This window comes from Mixophyes fleayi, chromosome 2, assembly GCF_038048845.1.
Source record: "Mixophyes fleayi isolate aMixFle1 chromosome 2, aMixFle1.hap1, whole genome shotgun sequence".
Lineage (NCBI taxonomy): Eukaryota > Metazoa > Chordata > Amphibia > Anura > Limnodynastidae > Mixophyes > Mixophyes fleayi.
In genome coordinates, this window is record NC_134403.1 from 96762088 (window position 1) to 96779099 (window position 17012).

The 17012-nt window shown below is 37.5% G+C and overlaps 1 protein-coding gene across 2 annotated transcripts in view; it reads left to right on the forward strand.

Moving 5' to 3' along the window:
- TSC22D1 (TSC22 domain family member 1) overlaps positions 1-17012 on the forward strand; it is a 70225-nt gene that overhangs the window by 23378 nt on the left and 29835 nt on the right. The window lies entirely within an intron of this gene.

Here is a 17012-nt window from a genome sequence, read left to right on the forward strand (position 1 = left end):
CATGGTCAGGAAACTCCCTAGACCTTAATTCCCTTTGAGAACTTGTGGTCAATCCTCAAGAGGCGGGTGGACAAACAAAAACCTCACAAATTCTGACAAACTCCAAGCATTAATTAGGCAAGAATGGGCCATCAGTCAGTATGTGGCCCAGAAGTTGATTGACAGCATGCCAGGGCAAATTGCATAGGTCTTTGAAAAGAGTCAGTTATTGACTTTGTATGATCTTAATGTAATTGTCAATAAAAGCCTTTCACACTTATGACATGCTTGTAATTGGACTTCAGTATACCATAGCAGCATCTGACAAAAAGGGCTAAGAACACTGAAGCGCCAAACTTTGTGTAAACCAATATTTGTGTCATTCTCAAAACTTGTGGCCATGACTGTACTAGTGTTTTTTAGAGCCTATGTGACTGAGCCTTTAGTAAGAAAGCCTATGTATATTTTATTGATTAGGTTTTGTTTTTTTGTTGTTTTCTCATTATGTATACTTTTTTTTTTTTTTTTTTGGTATTTCTAATTATTATACGAGAGAACATTCTGTTTCTGTGTTACTTTGTTTAGTGTTTTTACCTTCTTGTCCAGTAGTCTCTAATTTAGTTAAGTGGATTTAAATCAATAACATACCTCTATGCTCTGTAGGCAGATTTGAAATTGCAGAGACTTGGCTTGCATCAAATTGTCTTGATGCTAAGCTTTTCTGCTGCCATCGTTTATTGCATGTTGTACAATTGCTCCACATATTATGTTAACATTAAACACCAAACCATTGATAAGTGTGATTGCAATGCCATAACTAACCACGTGATTTGCTATTGAATCTCTGTAAATATAAGGTCATGAGAGTGGGCCACATTTTCCGAGCCCAAATGGTGAATTGCACGTTAAGATAGCTGTGACTCAAAATAGTGTTAATATGAGCATATCTGGATGTGACAGGAGTAGATATAGCAGTTGTCGCTGTCCTCATATTATAAGTCTTAAGCACTGTTTGACGCTAGAAGTCCCAAAAAGCTAAGGCTGCTAGAGTTTGAGGAACTCAAGCCAGCAGCCTGCGGCTGCTGGAGCATCTAGATCACAGAAGTACCTTGTTCGTAAATAACAAAACACCAATTGTTAGTAATTTTAATTAAAACAAACTCCAATATTCCACTTTTAGTCACCTAAATTCATAGGAAATATTTTATTGTTTTGGAAGTAGTCCAGAATAAAATTAGGAGTAGTAGGAATAAAAATATAAACAGAAATTAGACACTAATTTAATTGACCTTGAAGGGTTATTATGCGAACAGCCAGCCAATCAGCTGTAAGCTGCTCTAAATTGTTTTTTGCATATCAACCTCTTAATTCATTTCTGTGTACCTCCGTACTTCAGTGAAAACTATCACTCCTCCCCACTTCCCTATACAACCCCTGTACAAACTTCTGCTCCTCTGCCCATGTGGCAGTTTTTGCTCTGCGAACCTATGCACGTTGAAATCTAGACTCTTTTTTGCAAATCGAGGCAAGTAGCAGGTCCAACAGAGAGTGCACAATACATATATCAAGATGAATGCTACCTTTACTGTTGGTAACATTTTGTGATTAGTTATCACAATGTTATTTATTTCTATTTTTAATTTAGAAAATGCCATTGTTTTCTTCTGCAACACTTTATAATCTCTGGCCAACTTTAGATCAGAAATTTGTGTACATACTTTAAGTACTATATACTTTGTAGTAGAAGACTTGTATCATCATCCAAAAATACAAGGTAGTATTTTTACTTGTGTGATTTACCATTCCATCAGGAACAATACTAATTTTCTCAATTTAAATCACTTTTTATACCTTCTCTATAAGCTCAGCCTCAATCACTTCATGGTCTTCACCTACCAAAGGGGGTTGCACATAGAAAAAGACCTCAGCCATTTGGGGTAAGATAATCACCTACAAGGGCTAAAAAATATCAGTGCAAAATATATCTTTCCCAATTTCTTTCAATAGGTTAACGTTTATTTTACACTTCTACGGTACCTTGTCTACTGGCAAAGGTGTTGGTTCCTTCCCGATATCTTGCTTTACAGACCTGTGTATTGAAGTATTGTGTTTAGACTTTATGATGACCATGGAGGCCATTTACAAAGGGTAAAAGAACTCTGTACCAACTCCCTCAAGAAGGTGCTCTGGGTGTCCCTGATATTTGTAAATATATTACATTTGCAAACCCCCTCCTTATCTAGAGTATGGTTGGATTTAACTGTCAGACCTGACTTATTTATTATCCATGTCCACATTGCTCTGGTTCAAACCGCAAAGCAGACCTCATTTAGCCAGCCTCCTACCCACCCTTGCATTATCACTTTAACTATGGGAGGACCATAGAACTTTTTTCCCTATCTATTTGCTGTCGAAGGACCCTTCTCTGGAACAACCCAGTGTTCTCCCAAAGCCTACATGCAAGAGCATTGTTCTGGTCCATCTGGACAATCTTAATTTTTTTAATTTTTTTTACACATTTGTAGCTTTCACATCATTATAGCTTCATAGATACACCTAGTTCTTTAACACAGCAACCAGCAACCCTCCCCTTTTGAGCAGGTTTTCCTCAAATGCCTTTACTGAAAAATAACCATGTGCCCAAAGACTCCCACAATATCAAGTGGGAGTAGGACAAGTGGGTAATTTCTTGAAGAGCGGAAAGTAATTGGAGATGTCTCAAAAAGCACCATGTGCTCTCCATGTGTATATGCTTATAAAATACTTTTATCAAAAGTAATTTGTCCCAAAACTAATACTTTTTTTTTTTTTGATACTGTGTCATAGAAGTTCATAGAAATTATTTTACTTGTTGGCAATGTAAGTCACAATCCATTGTCATTATCTCTTAAAACATGCTAGTACAGCAGTTGACTGTAACATGATTCCAGCGCAATGGCTCAGTGGTTAGCACTTCTGCCTCATTGCCCTGGAGTCTTGAGTTCGAATCCTGACCATGACCGTAGCTGTGTGGAGTTTGTATGTTCTCTCTGTGTTTGTGTTGGTTTCCCTGGGTGCTCTGGTTTCCTCCCATATTCCAAAACATACTAGTAGGTTAATTGGCTGCTATCAGATTGACCCTACTCTATCTATCTGTGTCTGTGTGTGTGTGTTAGCTGAATCTAGACTGTAAGCTCCAATGGGGCAGGGACTGATGTGAATGAGTTCTCTGTACAGCGCTGCGGAATTAGTAGCGATGTATAAATAGATGGTGATATGTAGACCTAAAAATCACCAGTTCAACAGTCATTTCTACATCAGCAGTTGCGATAAATTATTTCACTTATAGCTTTCTGATTGTCCCACTGTCCTGCTCAGTCATTTGTATGTTCACGTGAAAAGCCAACATATATTGGTAGAGTGACATAAGTGAATACAAAGTTGACACATACATTTGTAACCTGTAGTGCATAATAAATTTAGACAGGAAGAGAAAACACATTCCCATGTTTAAAAGATCAAATGTCTGTGGTAAGTGCTTGTAAAATAGAATAGTTGATTTGAAAATGCTTCAGCAACCTAACAAATGTATTATATTTCTGGTATATGCAACAAGTCTTGTGATTTAGGCATCCAAGCATGTCTCTTTAGGTTACTGGTTCTTTGTACAGGTCCTAGACAGGGTTATAGTGGAAAAATTGCTCAGCATTTTCTATCTTGGCATTAAATAAACTATTTGCGATTTATTTAGTTTCCTCCTATGAGTCGAGTTATGGAAAACTTTGTAAGAGCAGTTTTGCTGGACAGTTAATCCCAAGGTCATACACTTATGTTAATCACCTTTATGACTTATTTGCTAGTCAAATGGAAGCCTTGAGCTAAACAGGACAGGGATATATACATAAACATTTGCTAGTATGACAGTCTTATTAACATTTCTTTAGTTAATCATTCAAGTTAATAAGTCCCATGACTTGCCATTGCCTCGTATTTTGTTTTATGCTTCAGACATAGGTGTTTGCAGTGAAGATCACTTGTTGAAGAGTGCTCGGCAATGTACAACATTGTAAGGGGAATGGCACACTGACACTCGGAAGCTCTATAGATGTCTGCAGCAGGAACATTGCGTTTACCCATTCATTATGCCTGCTGGACTGGGCTTCTCTCACATATAGTCTATGGACACTGTCTACTTTTTATGTTGGGGTTTTTTTAAATGTATTTTTTTTATGACTAGGTTAAAAAGTTTCTGCAAAAAAATAAAAAGTGCTTCATACAAGTGTTACGTCTGCATCTGTTAGATTCAAACAGCTGCTAAAATAAATGTATAATGTTCCCTTCTGCTCATCTCCCAACTGCCCTATGGATCTAATCCCCTCACATTTTATCCACTCACCTCTTTAATATCTCCCTCTCCGCAGAAGAGTTCCCTTCTGATTTCATACGTTCTCTTCTTGCATTTAAAAAACATCTCCATTGCTTTGGTGTCATCTTTTAATCTACTCTCATTGTTTCTAAACATATACTAGTAAAGTAGTAAAAATATTGCCAGAAACACGTTTCTCATTGAAATGCAACTAAAATTTGAAATCGCTCCCTAATTTCCCTTCTGCATTTTTAAACATTCTCATACAAGCCTTCACTCAATCACCTTTCTCCTCACCAGTCACTCTGATCTACCTGCAGATCTTCCTCTGCTTTTCTTACTTCCCAACACTAACAGATAAATCTTTTTCCAACACTGCTCCATTATACACCTCCATCTCTTCCACGTTTTTATTTACACTGCCACGTTGCTTGTACCTATAGAAATTTCCCCAGCAACATCTTGCCTCGTAGGCAGATAGGGGAAAATGGTTACTGCAGACTTTGGGCTAATTTGAGTTTGCAAGACTAATTTTTTTTTTTGCCTTATAATGTACTGGGCAAGTAGACATAATGGTACTAAACTGAAATTGTAACCTCTGCGTAAGTCTACCACACTTGTGTTTATAGTTTTTATAGAAATTACACTTTTGTAATTGTCTTGCTCACCAATTGTATATAGTACAGTAAACTGGTGTAAAATGAGGGCAAAGCCTATTGTGTTACAGTTTGTTCCAGCGTGTCCACTGCTTTGTCATTCATCATCAATATTTATTTATATAGCGCCAGCAAATTTCGTAGCGCTGTACAGTTGGAAACAAACATTAATAAAACAATACTGGGTAATACAGACAGAGTTAAGAGGGCCCTGCTTGCAATCTATGGGACAAAATCATTGTCATTGTGAACTTTCCATGAAAAGCACCGTAAAATAAAATGCTAACCCGAAAGGAGGAAAATAAAACGTGTCTTTGCCAGAGTAAACCTATGTCCAGTCCTCTATATTGCAACTACAGTATTTTGTCATCTTTGAATTAGTGAAACATGAATTACTGCACTGGACACATGCAGTAAAATAAAGACAAAACAAAGCTACTATTTAGGACTGTATTTGTCAGTAAAAAATACTGTATCTCGGGATCTGTCAGGTAAATGCATGTACATCTGCCTATTGAAAGGTGTTGGGGAATGTAGAACCATGAAAAAAGTGCAAAAGGAAATGAGAAAATATATTAGATCTATAGTAGCTCTGGCGAACCTGTGGCTTTCCAGGTGTTGTGAAACTACAAGCACCAGCATGCTTTGCCAATACCGATCTGGCAAAGTATACCGGGACTTGTAGTTTCTCAACACCTGGAGAACCACAGGTTGGTCAGGCCTGGTCTATAGACACCACTTATTTTTCCTGAATGTTGAATAGCCTATAATGTGTATATGATGATCTGCAATACTGCATATTTGGTGCATCTAACATTGTGAGACTAAATAGGAGTATGCTGAAAGAAATAACTGTCTGAACAATGTAGACTCGGGATAAAAATATTAGGCTATAACAGATTAATGTAAATTTTGTTAAAGCTTAAATTGTGTTGGGTCCATGGTTAAAGGATATATTACATCCTAATGGTAATTATTGAATGTGATTTATCAGTCTTTGAGAGCCATCTAGGATCAAGGGGCGGTGTTACTCCCTGCTAAAAGTTGTATCAGAATTTGTATAAAAAGAAGCTCTGTTTGACCATGCATCATCATTCTATCCAAAATCCTGCTTTGACGACTACTTACCTGCTGTAATTCCTGTGACCATAGAATAGACCAATCTAATCCGTTATCCAGCTGTCGAGGTTGGGACCCAACATTCCAGTACCAATACTCTGCCCGCTACCTTGCAACTCTGGCCAATGTGATAGGCCAGGGCGAACCATCCACAGCAACCATGACCTGAAGGAAGAGGACAGGTGTACCAACAAGGGGGTACACTATCAGCTAGAGTTACCCAGAAGGACACGGTTCTGGATGCCGCAAAGGAGTCCAGTGGTGCCAGCAGCAAAAGCCCTTCCTACTGCAGTCAGAGGTTGCATTTGGGATAAAGAAAAGGGGACAGTAGCAAGGCAACAGAACATAAAGGATGGCATAGGAGACCCATCCTGTCACAAGCATTAATTCATAATTTACTACCAAATATATCCCACATTGTTGCTGAAATCCCTTTATTCACTATGTTATAGGTATTTTCATAATATTTACATCCCACTCCTCTTTATGCGTCTCAAGTATAATTTTAATTGAAACATTCTGTGACTAATTTTTTGGATGTGCGTGGTTGGGGTTGCAGCATAGCGCGGCATGTTCTTGTGACCACTTGGGTTTTGAGCAGTGGCTTTTGCGTTTGTGAATTGTGCATATTTATTACATTCGTTGCTCATCATGGGCCTGAGTCATTAAGGAGAGCAAAGCATAAAAAAGTAGTAACTTTGGGCAAAACCATGTTGCATTGAAGGGAGAGGGAGGTAAATTTCAAATGTGGGGACAGATTTATAGTTGGGGTAGGATATGTCCTAGATCAACTTTTAATGTCAGTGTAAAAAATAAAGCTAGCAAGTATTAGTATGTTGGATGAAAAAACAGGCAGTATTTAACTTATCTGCAAAATAACTAATTTTCACCCCCTGCATTGTAACATGGTTTGTCCCAGAGAACATTTACTCCTTTTTTTTTTTTTTTTTTTGTGCCTTTCTTTACTTAATGACTCGTGCCCCATATCTCTAGAGCATTTTGTTTTATGCCTTCTTCCTCATCCTCGTCTGTACTTGTTCTCTGTAATTGTAATTTGTATGACTTGTAAATCTGACTGTCCTGCAGTGTAGTGTTTTGTGACACCTTACAATTAAATGATGATAATGCCAAGCAAGCTGTGCCTGTGAATTCAGTTTGCAGATGAGAATGGCTCTTTAAAGAGAAGTATAAGGCACTTGTTGAGTGACTTATGCTAGTGGGATATAGCCCTTAAGCTGTACAGCATCATGAAAATTTTATATTTACATAGTGTTAAAGCAGTTGATTAACTTTTGTTAAAAAATACATTTTAATTCTAAAGACATTCAGGTATCTCTTTTGCATGTGTTTATTTTTTCTTAAGCACATCACTTTAAGGATATGCAGTGATTTCCTTTGCATGCTTCTTTTAAAACAATACAACTACCTATCTAAGCCTGTGGCTGATTTTTTTCCACTGGGATCATAACCCCACCTAATCATGCTCTTGGTGTTTCCTGTTGGCTCTGCTCTGATTGGAGCTTCATCCACTACATGTTCCACATGAACTGCTGTGATCTTTTTGCAAACTAAAACTTTCATGGCATATGTTTGGTTGCATTGATAATGTTAGTAATTGGTGTAGAAAATTCTAACTTACTATGTGTGTGTGTCTTTTCTATAAGCTCACGCTATTCAGTGTTACAATCTTAGTACATGCGCACAATAGACTAAACAGTAAATGAAATGACGACAAGACTTTAAGAAATGCTTTTGGGCTCATCCATTATTCATGAGCCCTATTGATGGTTTTCTACTTTCGCAGTTACTTTGCTGTATTGAATGTTTTGTTTTTTTGCCTTTTTGTTACTCAACAACCATCTGCTGAGGTTTGTCAGAAAATGATAAATAGAATTATTTGCTTTGAAAGTAATACCCAATAGCTCTAATGATTTAACAACAAGGTTTAAAACGAACAAATGTGTTTAAAAAAAAAATAGATCTCTTTGCCTTTTAGAAGATATTTTCAGGGAAGTGGTTTAATTTTTGAAAGGGTTTGAAAAAGTTGTGATTTGTGATGCGTGTGAAAGCAGGGTACAGCTGTATGTGACAATGCAGGCCATCTATACTTGGTGCTACTTTCATCTTTTGGAGGAAATGTTCAAAAATATGTAATTGTTTTTTTTTTGTTTTTTTTTAGTATAGCAAAACTGTCCTAGCTTTATTGCATAGACTATAAAAGCTTGCGAAACATACTGCATACACCAGCTGGCCACTATGTAAATTTGTGGCCTACTTTCATTTTTGAAGTCATTTTAAGTAACCAAACAATATGTTCGTAAAATTTCTGTCCATTAGTCTTTGTTTAAAAAGAACAAACAAAAAAAACAAAACTTTATTTATGCAAGGTTCAGTATGTTACAATCTCGAACATGTCAGAGAAAGATTTGAAATATATAGGCACTCCTACAAGGACATATGCATACACAGCATGTGACGTAACAACTGGTACCAAAACAAAGAATATGATCATTTTAAGGGATTGAGGTTATATATAGAGATGTATGAACTGTTTTTTCCATTTATCAAAAAAGAGGAAGGTAGAAAATACATGTATGGAGGCTTATGGCATGTCGGCAGAGTAGAGGAGAAAGAGAAGGGAGGCAGGATGGTAGGGACCAGGTGGACAGAGTCTAAGAGATTGTGAAATTATACCGAGGGGGTTGTTTAACAACACTGAGGCAAGGTATAAGAAGAATCTTGGTATTCACAACTTTTCCTTGGCATGTTTCTTCAGGCTTCATTTGATTTGTAACTCTGCACAGTGCCATGGACTACCAAGGTAAACTGTCACATGATGTAGTGAGCAGAGATGCTTTGGATGGCCTCTTTGTACTATGAAATCTCCCCCCACCCCCTGTTTTCCTTCACATGACATGCTGATCGCTGTGGGCCTATGTGTGACTGGAATCTATACCTTGCCCCCTCCAGAGAACTTTTGGAAAGAACATAATGATTTGTAGGAGGGCAACAACTATGTGTGCTTAAGAGGTACTTAAGTTGCTATTTAAAGAAAGACATCACCTTATAGCCTGTCACTCAGTAAATGTGCAAAAATATACAAATGGCCATATATACAAAAAGCACTTAGATTGTAGTTAGTCATACACTATTAGTTTCCACCAGTCTACTGTTTTGCAATCAGACCTCTATGCAGAGGGAGGGAATCTTCTTCTTTCTATATTGCAGAATAAAAAGATATTTTCATAAATTGGCATTGTATTCCATTTACATCTTTGTCAGATCATGTAACAAAAAATGTAGCTGGTCCCTTAGGGAACCAGTTGCATGACTAACTTGGCTAGAATGTTTTAGATATTGTTCTCTTGTACTATAGTTGCTGTTGGTTTGGTGTGTGTGTAAAAAAAAAAAAAAAAAAAAATCAAGAATGCAGCAATTATTAAATCATCCATTTTTCCATTGTTTTCCTTTTTTTTTTTTAAAGTTTTTTTTGGGTATCTTGTGCAATTGTCTCTGAATATTTTATGATAGAAGCTTTTTAGCTTAACTTGCCTAGCAGAGACCTTGCAGTCTAGCATGGTTACTGTATTCATATTGTCAATACAAAAGGGTAGAAAATGAGATTCCAGGCTCCAAGCTAATCCCTCGCAGTAAGCAAATATGCTAATGTACGGCTGTCCCGACACAGGAAGAAAGCAAGTGAATAATGTCTGCCACATCCAGCTTGCCATCAGACAGTGCGGTGGTAGAGGGCTTTGTGCTGGTCTACTTTGAGTCGCCAAGGACGAATGGTGACCTCATTGTGCTTTTATACAACTCCATTTAGTAGCTTTATTTTAGTGGATGCCAGCCTGAATGGTTAATATTGTGTAGGAAAAATATTTTTCTAGACAGTAATCATATTAATATTGGAGTGCAGCACTATCATATCAGTGGACCATTCTCTAGTGTGAAAAGAAACAGATTTTGCAGAATATATCCATTAGTCCACATATTAAAATCTACAGGTTAATGACTGTTCACTTGTACCCCCCCCCCCTCCCCTAATCAGCATAGCTAAATTCATCTTTCACAAACCTACCCAACAGAGTGCATCTGACATTGTGGAACCAATTAGGCAACCAACGTGGACACAGAGGCCACTATATTACTGAGGAAACAACTTGCTAAAAATAAACTCCAGAAACAAAGACGCTATTTATCTTTGTTTAACTGTCACACAGATTATACTTTGTTAAAGATCAAAGGCAATTGGCTACAGATATGCAGATATGGGTGTTGCGTTGTCAGGATCTTTTTATTTTGAAAAAAAATTAAATATAGTGTGTCTGATCCTGCTTCAGGGCTTTATGATACTTCCTGCAAGCAGAATCTGTATGACTCTTTATTCAGCCATTTGTTTTATACAGAAAAGTTTACAGCTTAAAATACATTTTTGTTTCGCTTTATAAATTTTATTTTTTGGAACACTTCATATACATATATATAAGTGCTCTTGAAAAAATAGATTAAAACACAGATTTTGAAAGTGGATTTTTACATTTAGCATTTACAGGTTTGTCTCATTTTGTAGTTCTTCACAGTCCGTTTGTAAAAAAAATAAAAAAGAGTGCCAATGGGCCTGTCGCTATTAAGGATATTATATTTTATTTATAAACTAACAGTATATTTTGGTAGTACTGTATGCAAGCAGTACAAGTGAACAGAAATAAGAGGTCATCAGGACTTGTCCACGGGGTTATAACAATCTAAGAACAGAGGCTATCAAAATAGGAGAGATTGCAGTTGCCACAACAAAGTTGGACTTTGCAATAAATTGGGATATATATGAATTGTGTGTTGGGTACAGTTTGGTTGTGTGTTAGAGGTTGATGATTTGTTAGTTGCTGTCCGAACATTGGTGGGTTAAGATGGGCTGTAAGTGGATATACTTGAATGAAAATATCAGTTTGTGTGACTGATGTTCAAGAGGGCAGTGTGTCTGATATTGACAGAATATCTCATGAAGCCCAGCAGAAAGGCCTCTACTAACACACTGTCTGATGGCTACCTGAATGTGGCAGACCTTAATTCAGTTTCTTTCTATCTGATATCCTTCACGAGGACCCTGCTCTGCTGAGCATGTGCCCATCAGGAGAGCAGGGGCGTTGGGAGGCTCAATCAGCATCACCGAACCCTACTCCAAATTTTGCTATAAGATTAGATTGTCATGACACAAAAGCAGTATGGTAGGACTATAAGGAGAATATTGTATAGGTCCAGCTTTGAATAAAGATAGTGATTTAACATATTTGTGCCTCTTGAGTAAACATTTTGGAAATAGTTTTTATTGTCTAGAAGCAGAAATAGCCCTTTTATATAAATTCCTTTATGCCAGTATAGCCACCCTCCACATGCTTCTGCTAATAGCAGACAGTGACGTTCTAGGACTCTTCTGATGGAGTCCTGTATGCAGCCAGCAGTGAGAGTGCTTGGCTGAAGATCGCCTTGATGTTTACTTAGCAGAGCTGGTTAGGCCCTGCACGGTGGTTTGAATGGGCTGAGGGGTATTTGGTGGTTGTTTGTGCTTGCTGGACCTTTTCATTGGTAGACACTATACCGGTACTCGGAATCCTGACAACCAGTATAATAGCTAAATAATGCCGAATGTATTAATGGTGAATGATATCAAATGTAGACTTACCAATATGAAGACAAGGCAGATCTCCGATATCGCTTCTTGACGTCTGCTATAGGTTCCAACTGAAGGAAATGACGTCTGTTACAAGCGAGATGCTACTTTTTAAAGCAACCATGACTCGACTCGCCGCAAACATAAAGTAAGCAAACGTTAGGGTTAGGGATGATATTACAGACTTTTAAAGCGAAAGCTGCATTGCCGCTTTAAAAACAAAAATCTGTGCGTGTCCATTGTAATTGATGTCAATTTAAGCTGACAGCATTTCTTTCTGTCAGAACCTATAGCAGTCGTCAAAAACTGATATCAGGCATCTGCTTTGCCTTCATAATGGTAAGTCTACATTTTATATCTGTCTCCATTACTAGCATGGTCCATTATTTAGTCGTTATACCAGATGTCAGAATTTAAACCGCCGATATAACGTACCCAACCTGGACTTTTTAACATGCATAGTTAAACAACCATGAAATGCCAAAAGGACCCAAAGTTTGACAAGATGGATATCAAGGCAGGAGAGTTGAGTTTAGGCATGACCAGATTTCAGGAAATACTGAAAACCTAAGGGGTCTTGAGTTTTCCAAGAGAGGGAGCTTAGAGTGAGAAGGCCAGATAACCACCAAGGAATTATCCTTGCAAGACTACACCTGATTTCAAGAGTTATGATATCACATGAGACTGAAAAGGAACAGTTGGATAAGTATTGGTTGAACAGGATGTTGAGCTGTCTGTCATACATGTCTGAGTAGAAAATGTCACCAGGAATTCTGAACGGTCAGTGAGAATGAAAGTGGAGATGTGGCTGTTGGGCTTAGCAAAGAATAGGACACATGGTTAATGCAGCCATTAACCTTCCATAATACAACAACTTCATGATCCATATAAAAAAATTGATCTGTGTGTGATCATTGTTTTATTAAATATTATTCTGCAAAACCCAGGTAATCCATTCTCCCTCTGCCCCAGCTGCTCATTATTGGAAACTTTTACAATTTTTATCCAGAATTCTGTTTATTTTTTTGTTTCACGTAACTAGACCTAATGGGACATCAGTATCATTTTAAATAGGTCATCTTCACTATTTCATGTTTAATTAAATATCTTGGTTTTTTTCCCTCTTCAAATGGGACAAATAGTCGACTGCATCATTTGGCCTAATATGCAGTAATAAGGAACAAAAACCATCCTAGGCCAATCAAACAAGGTCCAGCCATACCACGTAGCTGGTAGCCTCAAGAACAGGGGTGAGCAAACCAGTCCTCAAGGGCCATATCCAGTTAATGTTTTTAGGATTTCTTTAATCATGCACAGCTGAGTTAATCTATTTGGCTGGGTCAGTAATTATCCCACCTGTTTCTACAGACAGAAATCCTAAAAACATGAACTGGATATGGCCCTTGAGGACATGTTTGCCCACCCCTGCTCAAGAAAATGCCAGTCACAAGTGGATAATGGTGGTGGCTCTTTATTGCTTCTGTCTTGCGGTAGCCACACTTTCTCCAACAGCAGCTACAATTGTTATTACACAGACATGTATCAATTGATCCCCACACCCCTTGGATAGTAAGCTCATTTGGGAAGGTTATCTTTACATTTTGTTTCATTTTATTGTGTGTAAATTGTGTGTATTGTGAACACCACCATTTGCAGTGCTGCATAATGTCAGCATTTTATAAATAAAATATAATAAGCTATACAAAGACAGTATTGTGACAGCATTGAAGGCATAGTCTTCTGCACCACTAGTTTGTATATCCCTTGGTAAGTGATTTGAGACCATAGTCGGAGCAGTTGAGACTAAGCAGTGTAGAAAGTAGTGGATGGAAGCCAGGTTGAAGGTCAAGTAGAGATAGGTGGGAAAGGGAAGTTGTATAGAGACTGGTAGTTTCAGAGAATACATAAAATGATGCCATTAAGAAAAGGGGAAAAAAATAAAATAAATAAAAATATGGTGCATATTTTGTAGTCCTAAATGAAATGTTCCAATCGGGAGAATGAAGTGCTAGACTGGAATTTGCTGAATGGCAGTGAGAGGATAGCGTGTGGTTACTGGATCTTAAGTGACAGGTGGTGAGACCAGAGAAGGATGGTGCTAAAACGTGTTTATAGTATGTGAAGGGGGAGCAGGGAGTGCTCAGTAGGTAGCATTGGGTTGTGGGTTACTATAGGTGCAATTTGTGGAGCTGGCTTCATGTTAACTAAAAACTAGTTTCAAATCATGGAGAAGCCCTATGAGATTTCTTCTAAACAGCATTTGAGTTAAGTAATATATTCATGCTAAGTATTGTTGTAGAGCAGAGGTTGCCAACCTTTTTGGGATTGACGCACCTGCTCACATGCCACATTTGTTAACGGTTTTGAGCACCACTGTCCTATTGTAATATGTAATTAAAACCTGAATCCTGAATGGCAGCCCTTTGATCTACGCTTAATATTAAATTTCCCAAATAAATTGGTAGTATGTCTTTGAACTTTGTCTGTATCCCTGTCAGTTATTCAATGTGATCACCAAGACCACAATGCATTGATGGGTTCTGCATTGCAAAATTTACAAATCAGTTGTCCTCTTACTAAATTGTGAAGCAGTGCTTTTCTGTAGTGGTTATTTCAGTAAGCACAAACAACTGATTATATTAAACTGCAGTTACTTTTTCTTTCTTTTAAGGGGTAGATTTAAGTAGCCGCGTTGTTTTAAAGAACAATGCGGCTGCGCATTATTACCATTACTACGGTAAATTCTCCGCTGATTTTTACTCGCAGCTCTATGAGCCATGAGCAACAATCCACTAAACTTACCGTAGTAACGGTAATAATGCACAGCCGCATTGTTCTTTACCATCTACCCCTAAGATGGCTATTGCTTTGTATTACACTGCTTCAAAATCACTAGACTTCCATGTGTGCTGGAAGCCGCTATTTAAAACTTTGCAGCAACAATTTAAAATTTGTGCCTGATGGAGCAATAAATACAATGTAAAGTAAATTTGAATAGATTCACATATAGGAAAACAGTGTGTAGCTTAGTTACTTTTACTGCCAACAAAAATCATAATATTTAGAATATTTGTTTAGAAATCCAGTCGGCAGCCTGGCTGTTGCAGGTTTAAAAAAAATAATTACAACAGAATTTTTTAAAACCAATTTAAGTTAGCAAACAATCAATCAAAATGGTTCTGTTTTTGTATGAACCAAGGGAAAGTGTTTACGAAGTAACATAAAAATAAAAATATAGCAATTATCTGTTTTGGCCATTAAGTTTAAAGATACTTTAAAGTCTCTAAAGTGTACAGAAAACTGGTAGATTTCATTTTGATATTTAGCATTGAGTTCAGCAGGTTAAAAATCTATTTGTGTACGTTAATGGAAGATTTGACACTTATTTTCTTTTCCGGACAATAGATGCCTGGAAATTGTTGCATAGTAGCATCTTTAAAATCCCTTCTTCCCTTTTGTTGTTCAGTCCATAACTGTACAGAGCTACTGATTACAGGCTGGGAATTGTACCTACTGTCATGTCTTCTGCCTAGGAAAAGAAAAGTATGTAAAATCTGTCATATCATCCATTTTCATTTACATCCAACATGGCTGTCGCTTTTTTTTTTAATATCCCTTCAGTGTGCCACTTACACTGAGATTTCTAAACTGGATTATATTTTTTCTCCATTATGAAACAGTCCCCTGCTGATTTTTTTTTTTTTTGTGGTAGTAATGTATATCTTTTATAATCACCCCCCAAAAAATGGGATTCCCTAATATCAATTGAACCTAGCGTTTTAAATTCTATTAAAAAAAACATGTGTTTTTGCCATAACACAAAATATGAGGCAGATAAAGTAATTTGGCTTGTATTTTTGGATTTGGGAGGAAGAATTACCTTAGGGGTTCAATTTTTGTGGTGATTCCTTAATAAACACCCGTGATACTTCAAATAAACTGGATAAAGAAGCCGCAATTTGTAAATTTAATAAATTGAAAAATCAATATTAAATCAACTAATTGTCAGTCGAGATATTTGCCAGAAATAGTTGTTTTGACATCCTCTCAACTTAAAAAATAAATAAATAAAAAAAAAAAATCTGTGATGGGTGGTGGATATTTCATGTTTTGTTTGGGTGATCTGATGTGGAATGACCCAAGGGATTTTAAAGGTGGTGGTACTACAGGCCAGTCACCTGTCATCTATATAGAGGAGGGATTAATCCTTTAGTACACTGGAATGTTGGATGTACAGCAGTGGTCCAAGTGTTGGTGTATACGGTGGTATACCATATCAGCACACTCCTGCTTCCTTTATTGGAAGACAGTCAAATTCCATTCACTTATTCCCATTTTTTATATGTTAGTATCAAAGTATTGTGCATAGCAAAAGTATTAGATGGCTCTTAAGACTTGCAGGAAAATAAGAAAATGTATTCCATGTGTAGCAGCAATAGTTGGAGATCTATCTATTCTCTTTTTCACGCTGACTAGATAGGTCTCAAAGCATTGCTACTGCACTGAAATACATTTTTTTTTCTTGCAAGTCTCGAGCTGTTTTGAGACTTTTTGTCGCATCACATGGATGGAAACGGTCACTGCCTGTCGGCTCGTCACTGAGTGCCTGGTGCCGGGCGGCTGGGTATGTTTGCAGGGGGTTGGTGGAGTGTGTGTGAGTATGGGAACCAAGGTGGGGTGTCAATATTGGACACCGGGAGGGGGGGGGATCACGGATTGTCAATATCGCGTCACAGGGGGTGTCAGACTTCAGTGGAGAGGGGGAGGCCATCTGTATAAAAGAGCACGTTTGCCAGAAGTTCTCTTGCTGGTAAGCCTTAAAGACAGTGGTTTTTACTTGGGGTCTTTTTGTGTATAGCCAGCATTTGTGCAGTATCTGGGCACAGGATTTTCTACTCTAAAACAAATTAAAACCTGTTTAAGGAATCGCATGAAGCAGAGCACACTGAATAAATTTGATGCTGATTTCATTAAAGGGACCAGATCCTGTAGACTTTGATTATGAAAAAGCTGCAGACGACTGGGCCTCTAAGAAGAAGAGAAGAAATAATATATAGAATGTTAATCTAAAGGTTAAATCAATATAAGGGCAGGATTTCAACATATAATTTGTGCAAAGGCCCCCACCCGGGTACTTTTTGATGCCACCCGGCTGGTAAAATTTTCTTTAGAGAACACTTAGAGAGAGGGATTAAAAATGTGTGTTTTGGTTTTTTTTTTCTGTTTTTTTTTTTTTTTTCCC